The following is an 18,916-nucleotide window of genomic DNA, read 5'->3' on the forward strand; positions in this document are numbered from 1 at the left end:
TTGTTATATTTACGGTCTCGATATTGCTATATCGTGGGATGCTTTTATTCTTTTGGAAACTTGGGTTTCACTTTTAGTTTTGCATAATGGTTTGACCTTGTATACCAAATTGCTATGTTGGATTGAAAATACTTTTTGTACATATGTCACGAGTCTAAAACTAGTGTACTCGCCAATACCATTGTATTGAACTATGCTTTTCAAACTTGTTGCGATGATGTTGGTGATGGATGGAATCTAGTAGGATGCTTAGATATACACTTTAAAATTTGTACCCCTATTGTATTGTATTTCATTATTCATGTTGTTGTATTTGCTTCAAATCCTTGTAATTGACTCTTTAGAAACGGAATGGAATTTATTATTTAAATACTTGTCACAATTATTAGTGTTATGATGTCTCGAGCAATCTATTTCGCCTCACTCCTATGTTTCCGCCATCGGTTAGGGAGTGACACTATTGGCATTAATTGGAGTCTTTTTATTAATATTAAATGTGGTGCTTATGTAATAGTGAGGAGGGAGTGAGATTGAACCCCTAATCCCTGGTGGCAAACTTAAGAGAAAAGTCCTACAATAAACTCCACCACCCTAAATATTATTGATAGGAGTATCCACCTAATAAAATGTAACATGATCAGGAAGTACACAAAAAAGAAAATAATTTCTAGTCAAACACAGGCTGCCACATGGTGCGTATAACTTTTATACATTTTGAAAATTTAAACTACAAAACTTAATGGTAATGATAATGGTAGCGTACATAAGCTATATCAAATGCAAAAATATAAATTGAAGATTTGGAGACTCAAAAGCCAGGTTGAAGAAAAGGGTTTCTAGGACAATCCATCTTTATAACTAAAAAATAAGTCATATTTACATCCTGGATGTTATTGGATTCATACAATTCCTTAAGGCTGAATTCTTTATCATTTTCCCCCTCCACTTTCGAAACGCATCGTTCTCTCTTTCGAGTTGATTCATCTCCCTGCATATGGTTTTGGATTTTTTTTCTTCTTAGTATCATAAGAAAAGGTGATGAAGTAGCAATGCAAAATAGGTTACATTTTCACTCAAGTCTAAAGGTGACATAAAGTAGCAATGCTAAATAGATTGCAAATATAAACTCCAATATTTTAGTAAAATCAAACACAAATAAAAAATAATCACATAGAAATTCAAAGGTTTGAGTCTTTAAGTGAAATGAGTTGCTATTAATTCAAGAAATGAGCATTTATCTAAGTACCAATTATTGATCCATACAATAAATCTTGATAAGAACAAGATTTAATTCATTTGAAGAACAAGAAGTTAAATTTGGGCTTCCTGGAATGGACATCAATTGAAGGTAAATTTTAGAAAAGCCATGGGATTTAAAAGTCATGGGAAATCAAGAATTATACCTTGGAATGGTGAAGTAGCAAAACCCTAATCAAGAATTATATCTTGGAATGGTGAAGTAGAAAAACCCTAATATGTGGGCGGATGGAGTGATGGTTATGTTTTCTAGACTTGGAATGGTGTACAGGAGATATCAAGAGGTGATTAAAACCCTAATTAATGAAGAGGTGTACAGGAGATATCAAGAGGTTATGTGAAATATGGATAACATATGGTACACCAGATTAAAAAAATTGAAATAAACCCTCTTAAATTTCATTGATCGCTAATACGGTGGAAATTTAACCACACCTTTTTATTTAACCACATTATTTTATAAATTATTATTTTTCTAACCAATCTGCAACTAAAAATAAATGGCCACAATTTTTTTGACCGTCTAGCTACCATGCCATCTCAAATACGCCTAATTCAAATTTTTGTGGGAAATTGGTGGCGAAATTTGCTACAGGTTTTTTAGTTGGCAAATTTTTGGTGGCGATTGCGCAATTTTCTAGTAGTGAATTGTTATTCAAAAGAAAATTTTGAATTCAATAGAACTAAAAGCTTCATTTTTTATCCAAAAGAAAAATTGTACTCCAATTGTTATGTGCAGATAAATTAAGACAATTTCATATATAAATATCTATTATGATATTTATATAAATACACGATATTTCAAAATGAGGATCTAAAAAATTTTGGGGGTCCAAAACTAGGGTTTACTTTTTTTATAAAGTAGAGAACCCAGTATAGGACGACTATGCAGTTATCAAACTAGGAAATTATAATAGGTGTGCGTTTACCTGACTCAACAAAAATAGTAGCGGGAGTCATTGAGCCGTTTGAGAGCTACAAGCCTGGCATATGACAAACACACTTAGATAATCTAAACACATACAAAAAAATAAAAACAAAAATAAAATTTGAAGTATCTTCTAATTTTATAAAATACAAATTTTACATATCAAAAGATTTTGGGTGGCAAAATATATAGATCACATTATTAACTAAAAATCACACCTTAATATTATAATTTTGTTTTAATCCTTATAAGATTTTATAAAACCATATTTTTTAATTTTTAATTTTTCAGGGCTTGATTATCCTTTTTTTTTTTGCAATTTCGCCTTTGCCTTTTTCAAGTAGTTCGAATGGATTTGGATTTTACCTTTCTCAGTTGAGCCCTTGAAAAGCCATGAACAATCAACATGCTATAGTCTGCTCCTAAATGATTAGCCAGATCCATTTGTGATGTGAAATCGGTGAATAACACCAAACCTAACATTTATAACCGATAAAACAAGTACAAAACACAAAATCCTCATAACTATACATCAAATAAGGAACAAAAAAATCCTCATAACTACAAAAAACTATGTGTTATAAATTCTTCTTCATTTGTTTATAGATCTATTCTAGATCATGCCTGTACAAAAATAAAAATTCAAAAAAGATATTTGGTAATGAATTTCTTAATTTTTCAAACTGATTTGATTTGGTATGCATATATGTTACATCAACACCAACAAAATCAAAACATACATGTCCATACAATTAATTAAACCAGAATTATCAAATTAGTACTTTTGAAAGAAGCCGTGTTTTGTAGAATGTAAAGAAAGAGTATGAGGTAAATCAAACTAGATGAAAATAAAATAAATAAAAGCTCTTACATTTGCACTGAAAAAGAGATGTCATCTTTAGGGCCAAGGTATGGATGAATGAGAGAAGACAGGGTGCGGCGGTGATTATAATGAAAATGGTATTGTGTTCATTTAAATAGAAAGTGTGGGGTTACCCTAATGCAAATTTTACTATAATCACCCTAAGCATTTTAAGAGCTTTCAAAATGGAACTCAACTATTATAAAAAAATTCATTTTCATCTATCATAATTCAATTCAGTTATTCTTTTAATAGTAAATTAGAGTTTTCGACCTTTAAGTATATTGTGAATTTCACTTTTCAGCCTAAATATAACGAACTGACAAAGTTGATCCTTTATGTTAATATGTTGTGATAATTTATGTCATGTTGTTTAACGACCTTTAATTTTGCATGTAAAGTTTGGTCGCGTGTCTTACACATTAACACGGCAAATTAGATTTTTCTTACCCTTTTAATTAAAAAAGTAAATTACGTTTTTGACACATGTGGTTAAGTTACTTTAACCCTATCAGCTCAAAGGAATTTATGACAGTTCGACCCTATCAACTCCTCACCAAAGGTGCAAAGTTCTTGCACATTCTCAGTTGCTCATGGGTGGTGCGGGTGCTGGTATCGGGTCGGGGTACTGTGGCATGGGTTCTTCTTGTAGGTACGGGTTCTCTAAGATTTCCCGGATATACTAGTCATTATCCCAGTATGGATCTAAAGGGACGAGGTTTGGATAGGTTTCTACTGGGTTTGGTATGAGTTCTTCATGTGAGTGAAATTCTGGGTAATTCCTATGGTCATCAAACAATGGGTCATAAACTAGAGGATGGGGTGCTGAGACTCTAGGGATTTCGTTTGGGTCAAAAGCAGCTAGTGGAATCTGGTCTCCTGGGTTTTGTTCTATTTCCATGGGTTGTGTTGGGAACAACGGTAGTGGCTGTGGTGTTATGAGTTGTTCTAAATTCGGGTCTGCAACAGTGGTAGCTAAGATATGAAAGTTGGCTAGTCTCCTATTGAGTATATCTTGAGTTTAGGTGTTCATTTCTCTATTCACAGATGCTAAAGCTCGCTGTTGATGTAACTTTCTGATTCTTTTCCTACGCTCGTGAGGTCCCCGACTGAACCATCCTCTCTTTTTGGTAGGGAATGGCTCCTCGGATTGCGCTTTGAATATAAAGATTCCTTCCTCTGTATTAGCTGAATACCTTGAGGCGGTAGGCTGGGAAGAAGTTCCTTCATCTATGGGAGAACTAGGCAACTGACGGTAAGCGTCCGATGGTCCTTGATCACTCTTGCTGTAAACTAACAAATTGTAAAATAACAAAATAATAATATACGCGTATGCACGTAGTTACATTGATTATTTCCTAACAGAATTGACAATTTCATTGTCAGCAGAACACTTCTGTGGCTGAAATCAGTGGCTTAGGCTCAGATAACACCTTCTGTCGCAACCCCCGGCCCCTATCTCCTCGGAAGGGGCGGACGCGAGCTCAGATTCAGTGGTATCAGTGGTTTATCATTTTTGGCAGCGAAATTTACATCAGGACCGTAGTTAGGAAATATTTTATCAGAGTAAAATACCACATCTAAATTCTAATAAAAGACTCCATTAAATGCCACATGTCATTTTTCTAAGACCTGTGCCACATGGCATATTCTTATTAGCTTAAAAAATCTGCTCCCGTCAATGTAAACCCACCGATCCATACCCGATACCAACTTAATTTCACTCTAAACCCTAATCTAATCTCATCACCAAGACTCCTTCCCACACCATCAACTCCGATTTTCCCTCTCTTCTCTTCCAAACCCTATCTAGCACCATGACACTATGGTTTTACCCATTACAAAGCCGCTGTCACCGTATGTTTTAATACGAAGTGTTTATGCAGGTGATATGGGCCCCTTCATCGATTGTTCTTCTCTTCAATGTTTATGCAGGTGATATGGACACCTTCATCTATTGTTCTTCTCTTCAATATTATCCATCCAAGTAATTATTTTTCAATTATAAATTACAGTAATTTATTAATATCGTATGATTGGATCTAACTGAATCAAAGTTTTGGTGAATTGATTATTGAAATTGCAAGCTTTTTGCATAAGTCGAATTTGTGTGTAAATTTTGAATTTTTGCTGTCCCAAACGTAATAAAATTAACCTCTATGCCTGTCCCTTAGAATGTTGGTACGTGAGATCTTTTTTATGCTATGTAGGAGCATTCACAGATAAAATTAATTTTTATTGTGTCGTATGCTTAAAATAATATTAAGTAACACAGATATTTAAAAATTGTGACAAATGTGGATATGTCGCATAATGTTATTCTTAATGAATGTTTGGTTTATATTTGGTTAACAGAAATGTATATAATATTTATCAACTTATGATTTATTTTTGTGATTTCAAGTGTATTTGACTTTTTAGTGTAATTGGTGGGGATCAGAAGCTACAAAGGAGATCTTGAGGTTGTTTGAAGAAGGAATCAATTCAGTCAAAACCCAAGTCAAACGGGACAACATGGTCGGATTTTCAACCCGGGTGCTCGGTGACGATGAACAGTTGTGATGCTCTAACTGTCATCGTACGGGGGCAAGAGCTCGCAGTCGTTCCTGTTACAGGTGAAGACATACCGAAGGTTGTTAACTGCTTTAATATTTTGTTTTGTTAATTGTTTGATCTGAATTTTTTGTTTGGTAGATTTCACTTAGAAATGCAGGTTTGTTAGATATGCAGGTTTAGGCAATTGTGTTTGAGTTAATAATGTTGTAGGTTTAGACTATAATCTCTGGTTATTTGCAAGGGGTTATCAGTCTTGGTTATTAAAAGTTGTTTAAGAGTTAAGACATCTGATCCATAGGGTTTGGGTTTATTGATATATTGTTAAGTGAGATGATTAGCTATGTTCTTGATATGCAAGAAAGTGTTTTATTGTGGTCGTTAAAGAATGGAAACGTTGTAGATCATCCTTGGTATAAAATCAATGTTACGAAGGGGAGGATGAGGATTCAAATGAAAGTGGCATTAGCTTTAGGGGTTGATGTTATGCATTATGTTGAGAGGCTGAACCGGCTTGATTTTTTTAAAGGTTATGTATAAATTATCTTTATAAAATAAATTGTTTTTATACGCATAAAATGGGGTTTTCTTTGAATGTCATTAATACCGCTGATGGTGATTGCCACTTTATTTGGTTTTGTGGTTTTGTAGGAACGTTGTTAACAAGAGTTGTGTGCGCCGGCTACCAAAACTTTAACTCCACATCTGGTATGTACGCTCCGCTACTGGGTCACTTTTTTTTCACAATCATATGCGCTTTTAGAATCATAAATTAAATTCATCTTTGTACATGATTTTGTTTTACATTAAAGATTTATAATATGTCAAACGATTTATAATCTTTCTTCTCTTTTATATTTTCTGGATGAATGGATTAACAATAAATTTGCAAATTGTTTTGTTACATTAACTTGATTATTTTGTATTTTAATTATGCTCCTCAACCTCATGGTATGTTAATGTTAGTCATGTCCATATTTATATATTAACAAATATTGATCATGGCTTATGCATTGGAACTCAACTACATGTCGTATCACTGCACAAACGCGTTGTTGAGGCACAGATCTTATCTGGACATTATATTGGGGCTCATACGTTTATCTCAAGATTTCGATTAATACCAACAGACAAAAGAACCCCGTTCAAATTTCAAAGAAGACAGTTTCCTCTTGCTGTATGTTTTGCCATGACTATTAAATAAAGGTCAAGGGCAATCGTGGTGTAAGTTTTTTTTTTTTTTCTAGAACAACCGGTTTTTACGCATGGCCAACCATATGTGGTATTGTCAAAAGTTAAAAGTAGAGATGGACTTAAGCTATTGATACTCGATGAAGATGGTCAAAATACAAACAAAACTGCAAATGTCGTGCTATAAGGATGTGTTTAGAGATTTGTAGAATGTAACGTGCACCTTCATTTTATATTGTTCGATCTAATAAAAATATTAAACTCATGTACATTTGTTTACAGTTGAGTAAAATTAAATATCATCAAACCCGATAAATTCATTCGTTTACACTTTAGTAAAACTAAATATCATCAAACTTGTGTACCACACGATTTAAATAAATGTAATAAATAAGTGATTAGAGATTTGCAGAATGTAACGTGTACCTTCATTTTATATTGTTTGATCTAATAAAAATATTAAATTCATGTACATTTGTTTACACTTTGGTAAAATTAAATATCATTAAGCCCGATAAAGTTACGTACATTTGTTTACACTTTAGTAAAACTAAATATCATCAAACTCGTGTACCACACGGGTCTATAAACTAGTCTTTATGATAATAAACACATGGGTAAAACCCAAGTTTCCAATACAAACATGTTTATAGGGATAAACCCTAATTTATTAAATAAAACATTGTCTTTATTTAGGTAACTTTTATAGCCACATTCTCCAACCCTTCAGTATTGTCCAGCTGGCTTCTATTTCGCTTTCACATTTTGCTACCTGAAACGCGTTTTAAAAACATTTGTCAGTGGGACATATTGGTGAGCGAATCCCAGTTTAATCAAGACAGGTTTTATCATTCTACAGTATTGAGAACGATTACAATGTTTATATCTACACAACTACTCATTCAGTATTATCAATCCTGACTGGTGGGTCATAATACCCATTGGCTATCTCTTTGTCCAATGGTAACATGATCCACATTTTGTATACAAAACCCCAACATACCGGCAGTAATTGAAGAATTTCAAAGACTCAATCACTGCTAATTATAATTTAAAACATTTAAGCTTTTGTAAAACATGTTACAAAAAAAGAGATTACTCACATTGCTACCTTAGGTTTTTCCTTTGTGACTTCCTTGTTATAATCTATTAATTAAACAATGCACACGCAAGGCCACCTAGGGTAGGCCCTCGCTTGGCTGATTCGGCCACTAGGCTTCACATGCGCACGCCACGTGGCCGCACCGGGAGTGGCCTGGTGGTTCACCTGTCGCGGCCCGCGACTTGGTTACTCAAGGGCTTCGCAATCCGCGAGCGCCCTTCAGAATTTGCTTTTATTTAATTTTTATGAAATTCAAGGTATTTAGGGCTAGTTTGCGTATACATGGTGTATTTTAGGAAGTATAGGGATGCTATAATTATTTTAGGAGTGTAGAAAATATTTTAGGAGGGTTGTTATATTTACGATCTCGATATTTCTATATCGAGGGATGCTATTATTCTTGTGGAAACTTGGGTTTGACTTTCAGTTTTGCATAATAGTTTGACCTAGTATACCAAATTGCTATGTTGGATTGAATATACTTTTTGTATATACGTCACGAGTCTAAAACTAATGTACTCGCCAATACCATTGTATTGAACTATGCTTTTCAAACATGTTGCAGGTTTAACGATGATGTTGGTTATGGATGGAATCTAGTAGGATGCTTAGATATACACTTTAAAATTTGTACCCCTATTGTATTGTATTTCATTATTCATGTTGTTGCATTTGCTTCAAATCCTTGTAATTGACTCTTTAGAAACGGAATGCAATTTATTATTTAAATACTTTTCACAATTATTAGTGTTATGATGTCTCGAGCAATCTATTTCGTCTCACTCCTATGTTTCCACCATCGGTTAGGGAGTGACACTATTGGCATTAATTGGAGTCTTTTTATTAATATTAAATGTGGTGCTTATGTAATAGTGAGGAGGGAGTGAGATTGAACCCCTAATCCCTAGTGGCAAACTTAAGAGAAAAGTCCTACAATAAACTCCACCACCCTAAATATTATTGATAGGAGTATCCACCTAATAAAATGTAACATGATCAGGAAGCACACAAAAAAGAAAATAATTTCTAGTCAAACACAGGCTGCCACATGGTGCGTATAACTTTTATACATTTTGTAAATTTAAACTACAAAACTTAATGGTAATGATAATGGTAGCCTACATAAGCTATATCAAATGCAAAAATATGAATTGAAGATTTGGAGACTCAAAAGCCTGGTTGAAGAAAAGGGTTTCTAGGACAATCCATCTTTATAACTAAAAAAAAGTCATATTTACATCCTGGATGTTATTGGATTCATACAATTCCTTAAGGCTGAATTCTTTATCATTTTCCTCCTCCACTTTCGACCACGCATCGTTCTCTCTTTCGTGTTGATTCATCTCCCTGCATATGGTTTTGGATTTTTTTTTTCTTCTTAGTATCATAAGAAAAGGTGACATAAAGTAGCAATGCTAAATAGGTTACATTTTCACTCAAGTCTAAAGGTGACATAAAGTAGCAATTCTAAATAGATTGCAAATATAAACTCCAATATTTTAATAAAATCAAACACAAATAAAAAATAATCACATAGAAATTCAAAGGTTGGAGTCTATAAGTGAAATGAGTTGCTATTAATTCAAGAAATGAGCATTTATCTAAGTACCAATTATTGATCCATACAATAAATCATAAATCTTGATAAGAACAAGATTTAATTCATTTGAAGAACAAGAAGTTGAATTTGGGCTTCCTGGAATGGACATCAATTGAAGGTAAATTTTAGAAAAGCCATGGGATTTAAAAGTCATGGGAAATCAAGAATTATACCTTGGAATGGTGAAGTAGCAAAACCCTAATCAAGAATTATATCTTGGAATGGTGAAGTAGAAAAACCCTAATATGTGGGCGGATGGAGTGATGGTTATGTTTTTTAGACTTGGGTTGGTGTACAGGAGTTATCAAGAGGTGATTAAAACCTTAATCAGTGGAGAGGTGTACAGGAGATATCAAGAGGTTATGTGAAATATGGATAACATATGGTACACCAGATTAAAAAAATTGAAATAAAACCTCTTAAATTTCATTGATCGCTAATACGGCGGCAATTTAAACACACCTTTTTATTTAGCCACGTTATTTTATAAATTATTATTTTTCTTACCAATCTGCAACTAAAAGAAATGGCCACAATTTTTTTGACCGTCTAGCTACCATGCCATCTCAAATACGCCTAATTCAAATTTTTGTTGAAAATTGGTGGCTAAATTTGCTACGGGTTTTTTAGTTGGCAAATTTTTGGTGGCGATTGCGTAATTTTCTAGTAGTGAATTGTTATTCAAAAGAAAATTTTGAATTCAATAGAACTAAAAGCTTCATTTTTTATCCAAAAGAAAAATCGTACTCAAATTGTTATGTGCAGGTAAATTAAGACAATTTCATATATATATATATATATATATATATATATATATATATATATATATAGGGTAGGGTTCCAGCGTGAACAACCTACCAAAAGTGAACTGCGTGAACAAATATGGACCGTTGATTTCCTTTTTAGTTGTTAAGGGTAGGATTGTAATTATATAAAAAATTAGATTTAAATCATTATTTTAATAATTGAATTAAGTTACATCTTTCCTAATTTAAATTCATTATCCACATTATGTTTATTTATTAATAAAGATAATTATCAAAACACACAACAAATCACCAGATTTCAATTTTAATTTTTATTTCAGATTTCATCACCAGAATTCAAATTTTGATTTTTAAGATCCACGTAACCTTCATATTTCAACGGTATACACATGTGTACTTGGATATAAATAGAACATTACAAATGTGTACTCAGCATCGTACCTATGTGTACAGTAATTCACAGGTGTACATCAACATTCAATACAAAAAAAAATTCTAAGATATCACAAAAACAGACGATATACACATGTGTACATCGCATTAAAAAGAGGGCAAAATCAGAATACACATGTGTACATCGTATTTAAACAAATAAGTATTTTAATAATTGAATTAAGTTACATCTTTCCTAATCCTTGATTTGATTTTTGAGAGATTTGTGCAATCAATTTAAGAGGATAATTGATTACATGATTTGTGAGAGATTTATGAAATCAATTTAAGATTGAAATTACACATATACCCTTTTTGTATTTAATTAAATGAAAAAAATTAACCAAAAAATTACCATCATGCCACTCACTTTAATCTCAAGATCTTAAAAATCAAGGGCCCAGATCAGTTCACGCAGTTCACTCTTGGGTTTTTGTTCACGTTTGAACCTAATCCTATATATATATATATATATATATATATATATATATATATATATATATATATATATATATATATATATATATATATATATATTATGATATATATAAATACACGATATTTCAAAATGAGGATCTAAAAAATTTGGGGGGGGGTCCAAAACTAGGGTTTACTTTTTTTTATAAAGTAGAGAACCCAGTGTAGGACGACTATGCAGTTATCAAACTAGGAAATAATAATAGGTGTGCGTTTACCTGACTCAACAAAAATAGTGGGAGTCATTGAGCCGTTTGAGAGCTACAAGCCTTGCATATGACAAACACACTTAGATAATATAAACACATACAAAAAAATAAAAACAAAAATAAAATTTGAAGTATCTTCTAATTTTATAAAATACAAATTTTACATATCAAAAGATTTTGGGTGGCAAAATATATAGATCACATTATTAACTAAAAATCACACCTTAATATTATAATTTTGTTTTACTCCTTATAAGATTTTACAAAACCATATTTTTTAATTTTTAATTTTACAACATCGCTTGATTATCCTTTTTTTTTTTGCAATTTCGCCTTTGCCTTTCTCAAGTAGTTCGAATGGATTTGGATTTTACCTTTCTCAGTTGAGCCCTTGAAAAGCCATGAACAATCAACATGCTATAGTCTGCTCCTAAATGATTAGCCAGATCTATTTGTGATGTGAAATCGGTGAATAACACCAAACCTAACATTTATAACCGAAAAAACAAGCACAAAACACAAAATCCTCATAACTAGACGTCAAATAAGGAACAAAAAAATCCTCATAACTACAAAAAACTATGTGTTACAAATACTTCTTCATTTGATTATAGATCTATTCTAGAACATGCCTGTACAAAAATAAAAATTTAAAAAAGATATTTGGTAATGAATTTCTTAATTTTTCAAACTGATTTGATTTGGTATGCATATATGTTACATCAACACCAACAAAATCAAAACATACATGTCCATACAATTAATTAAACCAAAATTATCAAATAGTACTTTTGAAACAAGTCGTGTTTTATAAAATGTAAAGAAAGAGTATGAGGTAAATCAAATTAGATGAAAATAAAATAAATAAAAGCTCTTACATTTGCACTGAAAAAGAGATGTCATCTTTAGGGCCAAGATATGGATGAATGAGAAAAGACAGGGTGTGGTGGTGATTATAATGAAAATGGTATTGTGTTCATTTAAATAGAAAGTGTGGGGTTACCCTAATGCAAATTTTACTATAATCACCCTAAGCATTTAATTCAGTTATTCTTTTAATAGTAAATTAGAGTTTTCGACCTTTAAATATATTGTGAATTTCACTTTTCAGCCTAAATATAACTAGCTGACAAAGTTGATCCTTTATGTAAATACGTTGTGATAATTTATGTCATGTTGTTTAACGACCTTTAATTTTGCATGTAAAGTTTGGTCACGTGTCTTACACATTAATAGGGCAAATTAGATTTTTCTTACCCTTTTAATGAAAAAAGTAAATTACGTTTTTGATACATGTGGTTAAGTTACTTTAACCCTATCAGCTCAAAGGAATTTATGACAGTTCGACCCTATCAACTCCTCACCAAAGGTGCAAAGTTCTTGCACATTCTCAGTTGCTCATGGGTGGTGCGGGTGCTAGTATCGGGTCGGGGTACTGTGGCATGGGTTCTTCTTATGGGTACGGGTTCTCTAAGATTTCCCGGAAATACTAGTCATTATCCCAGTATGGATTTAAAGGGTCGAGGTTTGGATAGGGTGCTACTGGGTTTGGTATGAGTTCTTCATGTGGGTGAAATTCTGGGTAATTCCTATGGTCATCAAACCATGGGTCATAAACTAGAGTGTTGGACCCAGTATGGCCTTAACAACTTCTTTTTACGTAATATGGCAAGTGATTTCAGTATATGTGAAAAAGATGTGCGGAAATGGAAATCAAACTTTCAAGAAACAAGACCTACAGAATTATCAAGTTTATATCACTTTGAAACAAATTAGTTTAACAAGGTGATTGTAAGATTATTATCTAATACAAATGAATCTTGATTTCTGTGGGTGAGAAGAGCAGTTGGAGTTTGAGTGTATGTATGTAAATGCTAGGCTTCAAACTCAAGTATCTTCTACCTCTCGAGCCTTCTATTTATAGACGGCTGTGGGCATGAATAAACAATTGTTTATTCATGCAATAAATCCTGCATAAAGTAGCAATTTGACATATTCATTGAATCCATCGTTCAAGTTGCATTTGTAATCATGAAAACCAATAATGTCATGCTTCGGTCATGGGTGGCAGGATAGAGTTGTGATTTTAGACAAGTGGGTCTGTCATCAGAATTTCTGATAAGCCACTTCATCTGAAATTCTGGTGAACAAATCATCAGAAAATTTGATGATCAGAATTTGTCAGAAACTGATCAGAAATATCATCAGATCCATCAGAAACGACCATGTCTGATAATCCAAATCAACTCTTTTATCAACTTGAGATTCTTTGTAGTAGATACTTTGCTTTTCGGTTGTCCCAACTGTTTTTCTTCATCTTGCTGTGTTCTTCAGGACTGTTATCTTCTTCAAAGATCCAGTTGATTGAGATTTTCTTCAATACTTACAGATAAAGTTTCCTAACAGTTTCCCCCTAAGTATTGTAAGAAAATAAACTATCTCATTAAAAAAAATTCCAAACAGTGGATACTTAATACTTGCAAAATTTAAACCAGTTACTAGAGTTTTTGAAAAACAAATTACATAAAAGATAAAAATAAACAATTTCTAATTCAGCTTCACTCTCTTATGCATATCTCCTTTCTTTATCTTCTTTTTGTAGGAGATGTATTTGTTGCAGCTGTCATACATGTCTTTATACCATCCTCTTGCTTGAATCCATTCTTCAATCATTTGCTCAATTTCTTTCCTTCTTCCTTCCAAGTTCTTTTCTATCTTCTGAAGATGTTCCTGTCTTCTGTTCATGGTTCTTAAGATATACCTCAGGGTTTGATTTGAGTACTTACAGATGTCCACACTTCTAAACAGAGCTTTGTTATTGTCTTGATCTCTGAAGATTACACCATATTCTTGTTCTCCATCTTTGCTTGTTTGCATTATGATGTATCCAGATCTTGCATCATCTAGTATTTCTAAGGGAACTTTTGTCTTAGGTGATCTAAAGTACACCTTTTTGTTGTGCACATGCTCATAATTGATGCATAGATCAAAGTCTGAAAAAGCCATCCTTTCAAATAGCAATATTCCAGCTTTTGATATGACATTTAATGCCCTTCTGACCTCTTGGTTATTTTTCTTTTCCTTTTCATAGTTATCCTTCATGAACAGAATGTCCAAAGGATGCAACTGGTCAGCTATTTCTTCATCAGTCACTTTCTGTTCATCCCCCTTTTCTCTTTGAAGTGTGTATCTGTTTTGTACAAACGTTCCCCCTATATCATTAGTTGCTACTTTCACTTCTTCTACCTTTAGAATTCTCTTTACCGGATTTTCATTGTGCTTGTGAATGCTGTAAGGCCCTCTTTTCATTCATTCTTCTCTTAAGCCCAGCCTGGTAGGAGATAGTGATCTTGGTATTTCATCTTCTTTCGTCAAGTAGTAGCTCACCAGATTGTATTCAGGAAATATCATTACATCTCTGGCAATTTCTTTGACCATGATAGACTTGGAGTCTGAGAATTTCCTCTTAACAATTTTTGACTCTGCTTCAGACTCTTCTTCCTCTTCCCATTCCTTCATTGTTTGTATATTCAAATATTTGCTTATTGTTGAATCATCAGATATTGTTGGATTTGGAACAGCAGCCAGCATCTTCAAATTTGTAATTACATGAGGTTTTACAGCTGCTAATCTTTTCAGCATTTCTTCTTTTGGAATATTTGGAGGTGGTCCCATCACTGTGGTACCAGCTTTGGTGATTGGTGTGGTTGTTGATTGTCGAGGAGTTGAACTTGGAGCCTTCTGATGTGAGCTTGAATCAGGAATTTGCTTCATGAGTTTTTGAGGATCCACTTTGGCTAAACTTGCAACATTGAATTGCATTCTCTCCATTAGTTGTTGTGTTTCCCTCATCAGTTTTGAGTTGTTGGCCATGTTCTTTTGAGCTTGGTTGAATTCATCTTGAGCTTTCTTCTGGTTTTCAGCCCATTCCTTTGACAGCTTCTCAAGGGCATCTATGATACTGTTGTTACTTGCCCTTAGAATGGAAATTTCTTCTTCCAAAACTTTCTGATGCATAAATGTTTAGTTCTGGTGCTTTTTCTTTCATCTTCTGAAGGGACTTTAATGCTTCAGAGTTATCATTAGTTTGTTTCTTTATTGCTTCCACTGATTCTGATAATATCTTCATTTCAACCCTTTGACCTTGTATTTCTGACAGCAACATATCGAGTTTTTCTTCCACTGGATTTCTTTTGCAGATTTTGTAAGCTTTTTCCAACATTGTTTCCAGATTTTCTTGATTCATGGGTTTTTCAGGGATATTTGGAACAACAGATGTTCATGCTAACATACCAGCTGCAAACACATTTGCTGCTGTTTTGGAAATGATAGGATCACTTTTTGCTTTACCAGAATTTGGTGCAGCTTTAAGTTTACCAGTATCATCTCCACCAGTGGTGAGTGACATACTCTCATCCTGGATTTCCTTATGTCCTTGAATCACATCAAGATGTGATTCTCCATAAGTTTTTAAGGTAAACATATCACCTTTTTCTAGATTTCCTTGATCAGTTTCCTGATCTCTATCTGTTGAGACCTCATACTCCTCCTCATTTTCTGATTCAAAGTTGAGATTATAAGCACTAGTAACCTCTTTATCAATTTCAGTTTCTTTGTGTTCTAAGTTGTAAGAAACATTTACTGAACTTTCTGAATTAGTTTGTTTTGAGTAAGTATCAACTAAAACAGTTCTTGAGAAAGATGTACCGGCGATATGAGATTCTGCATGATGTATTACTTCCGTTGTTTTAATTTCAGTGCCACCAAATTGAACTTCTTCATGAATTTTTCCAGCTATTTGTGATTCTGCATGATGTTCCTGTGCTGACTCTTGTAGTATATCAAAATCTGGATGAATTCTTCCTTCATGAATTTGATCATTTTCAGCATCATTTGATGTGTTGGTAATCATCAGAATTCTCTCTCCTTCTGCTTCTTTTGATGATTTTGACTTTTGTTCTTCATCTCCTTCCAGTGATTAAGAGCATTTAAAAACTCCTCTGCTGGCTCTTTCTAATGTGGAGTCTGACTTGTTTAGAAGAGTCTCATGCTGTATTCTGTATTGTGAATATTGTGAAATGAAACATAGCATGCTTTCTGGCAATATAGGGATAACTTTGTCAGATTCCCATCCATGATTAGAACTCCAGGCCTTCATTATGTTTGATCTCCACAGATTTTCCAGAATTGGAATTTCCATTTCTCTTGCAACAAATGTTTCATAAATAAAAATAGAAATTAATCTCGGATATGGCAAATGTGAGATTATTTTTCCATTTTTAGTAATGATTGACCTTTTGATCAGGTTAAAAATTTCTAATCCGTAATCAATTCTGAACCCAGTTATGAGTCCATACATGATTGTTAGAATAGCTTGATTAATCTGATCAGTTCCTCCAATTTTTGAAGTGAGGCATTTGTTTAATACTTCCATCATCACTTGCCATATTGCTGGTAGTTCATTCCTTCTGATTGAACCAATTTTGTTGACTTTCTTGTTCTTGTAACCAAGCCCAATAATAAAGCTTAATAGCTCTTTCCTGCTTGGTGATTCGACATAGTTATCAAGAATGGGTAGTTCAAGCCATTCTCTTACCCTTGCAAGAGTTAATGTTACGGAAACATTTTCCCATACATGGGCAGAGAGTTGGTTTTCTTCAACTTCATCAAAGGTGTGAACAAATTGTTACAGCAGTTTTTCTGGTACTTCTTTCTCTTTTGTTAGAGCTCCTGTAATTGGACAGTTCATGAGATATTCTATCAGAAGTTGGCATCTCACATCATATTCTGAGTGCTCTGTATTCAACAGCAAATTATTTTCCTTTATTGGCAGAAATTCATCATCGTCAATGAAAGGTACATCATGTTGAACAATTGGGATGTTGAGGTTTACTTCGGCCATTTTGAATTAGGGTTTGAAATTTAGGGATTTTTGACCGAGGTAGAGAGCTTTGCTTTGGTTTGAGACTTGTGAGGTAGGTATGATCCTTTTGAATTTTCTGCTATGGGCTATATATAGTGAGGATTGTTAGCAGAGTGTTTGTGGATTTATGGAGTTGAGAGTATATGGATCGTGTCATGTAGTGGCGGTTAAAGGATCATTAATTGTCTTTTATACCCTTTGATCATGGGATGTCGGTTTTTGATTCGTGATATAACCGTTAGATCGTGGGTATCAAAACTTTTAATCGTGTAATCGTGGTTGTGCCCTTTCAACTTGTTCTTTTTGTAGTTTCACTTAAGTGCTTCATCTGAATTTAGAAAAAAAAACATTATCGGTTGTATGATTTGTGGACCCTACTCTTTTGAGGAGGTCCAATTAGCTTTCTTCATCTTCATTTTCTTTTTGAATCAAAATTCCATTTTTTTATCGTCTTCCTCTCTTTTGATCAAATAAAGTCAACAGAAGTCAACAGAATTTGATGTATTTTCCCCCTCAATTTGTCACCCCCCTTTTTTAAACAAATATTTGATGATTTGTATCAAAAATTTTTAGTTCTATCGGGTGAACTTGAATCAAATTCTGATAATTTGATGAAATTTCTGATAAATTTTATCAGATTCTGATGATTTATGAAAATCCTATCAGATTTTATTTGATTCTTACCAGATTTTCCTTGGAAAAAAATTACTTATGTAGCAAGATTTAAAGCAAAACATGTAGCATTTTTGATACCATATGAACATATCTACTACATACCATCTACACACATAAGACCTATTTATGAGGGGTTTTAATCAATATCTATTCCATCTCCATATTCAATCTCAAGTAGTACCCATTGTTCAGTTACTAAACCAAAATTTTTATTTGTTGGTCTAAGTAAAGCTATGCTTGTATTTTGCTGAAGAATCAGCTCTGCTTTTTGATAACCAGCAGGAATTCCACCAAAGTCCAGCTAACTTGTGATTATCTTCATTAAAAAGCATGGATACATCAAAAATGGCCTGCTTGACCACATGTTGCTTGCAAAGTCTCTCATTAGATAATAAGAGAAGTTGTAAGGAACTTTCAATGTGACAGCTCAGCAAATTTCTAACAACTTGTTAGATGCTTCATGATGATTTATGGTTTTCCTCGAGTAGCATGCACCTAGTTGAGTGATTAGAAACTGCCACGGTTTGATGAAGCCATTTTTGTTGATTGCTCTGGGATCATTTTCAGGATTGTACCCCATGTGCTCCAAAGTTTCTTCAATCTCATCTTCTGAGAACATCAGAACATTGTTGTCATCATTGAGTTGAAGAGCTGTTCTGATGGTCTTTTCAGTTATTCTGATTGTTTGATTGAGAACTTTACTTTCAACATATATCCACCCTCTATCTTGACTTTCTGACAATTTTGCGTTTTGCCAGAATGTTTGAAGGATTTCAGGGAATATTGTTATGTTGGCAGTTAGAGCATTTCCCAGTACTTGCCATAAGCATGTTTACCAAAGCTTGGCATCCATCCCAGAGAGGACCCTCAAAACTGGTTCTGAGTCTGAGGTTGTGGTATGGATGTAAAAGAAGTGGGAAACGATCAGCTTGTATTGTAA

At 33.4% G+C, this 18,916-nt stretch overlaps 2 long non-coding RNA genes across 2 annotated transcripts; both read right to left on the reverse strand.

The window, feature by feature from the left end:
* Positions 1–778: 778 nt before the first annotated feature.
* Positions 779–11,824, reverse strand: LOC118480321. Its single transcript, XR_004861873.1, has 3 exons — positions 11,753–11,824; positions 11,388–11,438; positions 779–988 (listed from the first exon to the last, which is right to left on the reverse strand). It is a non-coding gene; the product is annotated as an uncharacterized LOC118480321 (long non-coding RNA).
* On the reverse strand, positions 2,207–3,120 carry LOC110866158. Its single transcript, XR_002551193.1, has 3 exons — positions 3,057–3,120; positions 2,552–2,661; positions 2,207–2,240 (listed from the first exon to the last, which is right to left on the reverse strand). It is a non-coding gene; the product is annotated as an uncharacterized LOC110866158 (long non-coding RNA).
* Positions 11,825–18,916: the final 7,092 nt, after the last annotated feature.

Source organism: Helianthus annuus, chromosome 7 (genome assembly GCF_002127325.2).
Source record: "Helianthus annuus cultivar XRQ/B chromosome 7, HanXRQr2.0-SUNRISE, whole genome shotgun sequence".
Classification (NCBI taxonomy): Eukaryota; Viridiplantae; Streptophyta; class Magnoliopsida; order Asterales; family Asteraceae; genus Helianthus; species Helianthus annuus.